Genomic DNA, 6,086 nt, shown 5'->3' with positions numbered 1-6,086 from the left:
CAAGGCTCCCACACCTATCCAACCCCCCTTTTACATCCCCTAACCGCCCTCCCCAGAACCTCCACCCATTCAACCGCCCCCTGCTCCCTGTCCCCTGACTGCCCCCCAGGACCCTCTGCCCCTTATCTCAACTCCCCTGCTCCCCGCCCCCTTACCATGCCACTCAGAGTGGCAGGACAGGCTTATTAGAAAGCCTGGGAGGTGGGCAGATGCAAGCCATGGTGCTGGCAGGAGCGGCGGGCCAGGGCGCTCCCCACAGAGCAGCGGCGTAGCTGCAGGGGAGGGGGAGAAGCGTGGGAGGGGCCGGGCGCGAGCCTCCCCAGCCAGGAGCTCAGGGGCCAAGCAGGACAGTCCTGTGGGCCGGATGTAGCCTGTGGGCCATAGTTTGCCCACCTCTGCTTTAGACAAACTCCTGGTAAGGATAAAACATTAAAATAAGTTTAACTATAGAAAGATAGAGTTTAAGTGATTATAAGTGGTAAGCATACAGGTCAAAGTTAGTTATCCTAAGAAATAAAAATAGAAACACCCATTGTAAATCTAAACTTTTATTCTAAGCAAGAGTTGGCTCAAACAGCTTTTCTCACCCTGACAGCTGGTGCGAGCAGGTAACAGTTCCTCAATACACAAACTGGCCCCTTTTCCACCCTGGAACCAAACTCCCCAGTTCAGTCTTTGTCTTCCAGACGTCCCTCCAGATGTTGAGATGGGAGGGAGGTGAGAGCCCAAGTGATGATGTCACTCTCTCTCTTTATACCTTCTTCCAGCTTGCTAGAAAGATCCTTCTTGTGAGCTGTGTTAATCCACCCCCATGGCATACATGCCTTCTCCAAGTGTTCTCTGCGCTAGTGGATGGTGGGTTGATGAGCCATTGTGCCCTCTGGCTGTAGATGGCGGCTACTTTGTCATAACTGAAAGGCTTGTTGTGGGTGTTCCCAACAGCGTAACGTTCTCAGTCATGCATGTAGCAATGCTTCAAACAACCCAACAAGACATTAATGTTGAACAGATTAGGGCTTTCAAAATGATACCTCCCAAGGCATACTTTGTACAAAGCATATCGCAATCGTATCACCACGGTAACTATGGGGGTGCCCTTGTGTTGCTTTTGGATCCAGAGTGCCACACCTCCCCCTTAGTTTACTACAGGAGTGTTAGTCACTGTCTGATGCGGAGGCAGTGTGCCCAAGGTCCTTCTTAGGTTTTGACCATAGAACTCCCAAGTGTTGCTAAACCTGGTAGTGTTTCCCACATGTGCTCTTGCAAAGTTCTGTGTATCTTTTAACACTTTCTGAATTAGTCTGATGATCTCAAAATTAGCCAGTATGCCATCTCTGGGTTGCTAGAAAGTCTCTCTTTGTATCTGTGCAGCATTGTTAATCCTTCTGCTTTTTCAACTGGTACTAGCTCAATACAGATATTCAGGTTTTCTAGAGTGTAGGTATCTTGGCATTTAGCCATCAATGCGATGAGGTTGTGTGCCTCAGTTTCCCCTTTCTCTCAGCAGACCAAGTTTATTATGGTTTCTGCAGAGGGTAATCTCACAAAACCAAGACGATAAGTGTCCAGCGCCGGTGTTGAGGACAGCAGAATTAACACGGGCTAGTTGTTGTCTGCTTCCTCTCAGAACAGGGCATTTATTCCTCAGGTGAATTACAGTGATAGCACCTTTTTGGCTCTTCTGTTTTCACAGGAGGTTTGGGATGGGGATTAGAGGAATGGTTTGGGGGATGAGTGCCCAGCTTCCCAGCCACCCTCCTTTTTCCCAGGGGTAAAACGGGAACCCTGCTTCCCACCAGGTTTAAACTTCCCTTTCTGTGGTTTACACTCAATAGATGCCTGGTTCTGCCTGAAGGCATCAGCTAGAGACACCACCTCATCCAGAGTGTTCACGCTTTTGTCCCATAGACACTGCTTCACATTGTGACGGTGCGCCCCCCCAAGGCTTTATGGAAATATGCTTATGAATGTATGTATATGACAGAACTGGAATATGTTTCATGCTACATATGCCATGTAACAAATCTCTGTGAAGGTTATGCTCTGCTGAATCTATTCATCCTATTTGTATGCATGTATCATTTTTGTATTTGAAATTATGAATATTGGCTATGAACTTGCTGGATTTTTACGTAGCCTTTGTAAAGGCTTCCTGAGAAAGGAGTGTGCAAATTAAGTGCCCAATGAAGAACCACTTAAGCCAACAATGAACTTGAAGACTGTCTGGTTTGGCCAATGTACATAGCAGAGGGGCATTGCTGGCACATGAGGTCATATATCACATTGGTAGATACCAAACCGGACAGTCTCTATGCAAAAGAATAAATGGACACAAATCTGACATCAGGAATCATAACATTCAAAAACCGATAGGAGAACACTTCAACCTCTCTGACCACTCAGTAAAAGTTTTAAGGGTGGCAATTTTGCAACAGAAAAGCTTCAAAAACAGACTCCAAAGAGAAACTGCTGAGCTTGAATTAATATGTAAACTAGATACTATTAACTTGGGTTTGAATAGAGACTGGGAGTGGCTGGGTCATTACACATATTGAATCTATTTCCCTATGTTAAGTATCCTCACACCTTCTTGTCAACTGTCTAAATGGGCATCTTGATTATCACTACAAAAGTTTTTTTTCTTCTGCTGATAATAGCTCATCTTAATTAATTAGCCTCTTACAGTTTGTATGGCAACTTCCTCATTCTCTGTATGTGTGTATATATATATATATATATATATATATATATATCTTCTTACTACATGTTCCATTCTATGCATCCGATGAAGTGGGCTGTAGCCCACAAAAGCTTATGCTCAGATAAATTTGTTAGTCTCGAAGGTGCCACAAGTACTCCTGTTCTTTTCAAGAGAATGAGAGCTGCCCTGTCATTAGAGAAGCGCATGGCAATTGCACTCTGGAAGCTGGCTACTTCAGACTGCTACCAATTGGTCGCTAGCCAGTTCGGAGTGGGAAAGTCGACCATTGGAGGCATGTTGACAAGTGTGCAGGGCCATTAATTGCATCCTGCTCTGAAAGACTGAGACTCTGGGCAATGTGTGTGACATTGTGGATGGCTTTCCCTAACTGTGGAGGGGGATAGATGGCACACACATTCCAATTCTGGCACCTGACTACCTAGCCACCAAGTACATTAATCACAAGGGGTATTTTTGTATGGTTCTCCAGGCACTTGTGGATGACCGTGGGTGTTTCATGGACATTAACGCAGACTGATTCGGAAAGGGGCAAGACACACGTTATCGTTCAGAACACTGGCCTATTCAGGAAGCTGAAAGCAGGGACTTTCTTCCAGGACCAAAAGTTCACTGTGGGGGAAGTCGAAATACCCATTGTGATCCTGGGAGACCCTGCTTACCCCTGAATGCCGTAGCTTATGAAGCCGTACACGGGGCATCTTGACAGCAGCAAGGAGTGGTTCAACAACAGGCTGAGCAAGTGCAGAATGACTGTTGAGTGTGCTTTTGGCCATTTAAAGGCCCGCTGGCGCTGCCTATATGCTTATAGCTGCGTGTTGTATGCTCCATAATATTTGTGAAGGAAAGGGTGAAAATTTCACTCAGGGCTGGACCGCTGAGGCTCAGTGCCTGGAGGCTGAATTTGAACAGCCAGAGACCAGGGCTATTAGAGGGGCACAGCGTGGGGCCATAAGGATGAAGGTGCCTCGAGGCAGCAATTTGAAACTGAAAGCCACTAACATTTGTTGCTATGCACAGGAGTGCAGTGCTTGTCATTCTAAGAGGTGATTATAGTGCATCGTTTGCACCAATCACAAAGATTTAAGAAAATGGCGTGTTTCTTTGCAAGGCTCTGTTTGCTTTCTATTAATGGAATAAAGATTGCTTTCAAAGCAAAACTATTCTTTTATTAAAAAGCAACCACCGGAGCAGAGAGAAAAAAACACCACATCAGCACTGTGGGGGATGTGGGAAGGGAGGGTCCCATGAGGAGGTGGGGTCCAGGGACGCTTAAAGATTTGTGTATGTCCAGGTATCATATGCAACCTTATCCTTTGGAGTACAGTGCACTGGGTACTGTACTTCAGCAGGGCAAAACTGCAGAGGGACGGGTGTTGAGTGCAGTGGGTACTGGGCGTCCGCAGCGCTGGACTGTGATGGGGCAGGAGTGGAAGGCAGCGGGTACAGACTGGAGCCAGGAGGTTCCTAAGAGTGTGTTGGCGGTGTCAGGGGGGTGCATGGGAAAGAGTTTTCCGACAGAGGCTGCAGGAGTGGGCGGGCACAGAGCTGCTCGGTTTGCAGTGCTAGTAGCACCAGGAGCGTGTCTACTTGGCGCTCCATAATGTTTAAGAGCCCCTCCATGGCTTCGTTCTGGCGCACCTCATTCTCCTTTCAGTCCCTCTTCTCGCTGTCCGGCCACTCCTTTAATTCTTGTTTTTCGGCCACAGAGTGCATCATGACCTCATGCAGAAAGTTCTCTTGAGTTCTTCATGGCCGCTTTCTAATTCTGAGCAGCCATTCAGCCAGCGATAACAAAGAGGAGGCTGGGCTCCCAAGGGCATATCTGTGAAGCCAAAATGCAACATTTTACAGAAGCGGTATTGTTTGCAACACAGAGATCACTGAGGCAGAGATTTAAAACACAGCCACTATTCACATACCTGTCACTAACTGGCTGACCCCAGGCAAGCACACATGAGCCACAAGACCCCCAAAATGGTAACAGCAGGGACAGAGGAAATCACTGTTCCAGAACTGTACTGACCACTGGGCACGTGGCTCTTGGAGAGAGACAGCACTGGGGGGGGGGGCCTTATAATCATATCTGTACCCACATTTTCCTCAGACTGTGTTCATTATGGCAGATATCTCGCTGCTGAGGGTGAGCAGGGAATCAAGGGAGGGTCTTCTCAAAGACTGCAGCGTCTGCCCACCTATGTGTGGCTCACCTATGTGGAGCAATGGTTTCCCCCCCCACCCCTCCCATGATGGCAGAGTAGTGCAGGAAAGTTACCCTTAATGGGGCAAGAAACAAAGCTGCTCTACCAAAGAACCTGCAGCAGTGGATTGCCCTGTATCTCCTTGAGAGTTTCAAGGAGATCTCTGGGGCAGATTCCCATGAAGCAAGGGAGTCAGTCATCACCCTTTTCCGCCACTCAGACTGGGCATGTGGTGGTACACATATCATGCAGACACAAGGCTGCTTTCTGCAACCCTCCTGCCCTCAAGAACTCACTTCAGTGATTCCCAAAATCAAACCAACTTACCAGTGGCCTCCTCTCCTGTTTGCACTTCGCCAAGCTCCGACAGCTGTGACTGGCTAACGTCCTCCGGGGCAGAGAAGAGCTCCTGGCTGCATGCAGCTCTGAGCTCCAACTCATCCTCTGCCTCTGGGTCCCCCTCCACCTCCACATCCTCGTCCAAGATTTCCTCCTCCTGGTCGGTCCACTCTCGACTGGCATGTCAGCCACCGAAGTATCCACAGTGGCCTTCGCTTTGGAGGTGGGGTCACCACCAATTATCGCATCCAGCTCTTTGTAGAACCGGGAGCGCGTGGATGCAGCACCGGAGCAGCGGTTTGCCTCCCGCGCCATGGAGTAGGCGTTCCACAGCTCCTTCACTTTGACCCTGCATTGCAGTGTGTCCCGGTCATAGCCCCTTTCTCTCATGCATCGTGAAATCTGTCCATACGTATCATAATTCCTATGGCTGGAGTACAGCTGGGAGTGGACAGTCTCCTCTCCCCAAATGCTGATCAGTTCCAGCAGCTCGGCATTGCTCCAAGCCGGGGATCGTCTAGTGCGTGGAGTAGGCATGGTCACCTGGAAAGATACGCTGAGACCACTGCATGCATCACCGAGTAAACAGGAAGGGGACTTTCAAATTTCCCAAGGAATTTAAGGTGTGGGGTTCATGGTCACCTGAGGGCAGGGCAGTAGAGTTCAAACCAATGACCAGAGAGGCGAGAACAGGCATTGTGGGCCACTCCCGGAGGCCAGTCGCAATTCTGTAATCGACCGGGGATCTACACTGGCACCACGGCGCTGTAGCCCCGGTGAAGAAAGCTCTACGCCTCTCGTCGGTGCTGCAACTGCACAGTAAGTGG

This window comes from Eretmochelys imbricata, chromosome 28 (assembly GCF_965152235.1).
Source record: "Eretmochelys imbricata isolate rEreImb1 chromosome 28, rEreImb1.hap1, whole genome shotgun sequence".
Lineage (NCBI taxonomy): Eukaryota > Metazoa > Chordata > Testudines > Cheloniidae > Eretmochelys > Eretmochelys imbricata.
The sequence above is the reverse complement of the archived record's forward strand: the minus strand, read 5'-3'. Positions refer to the sequence as shown.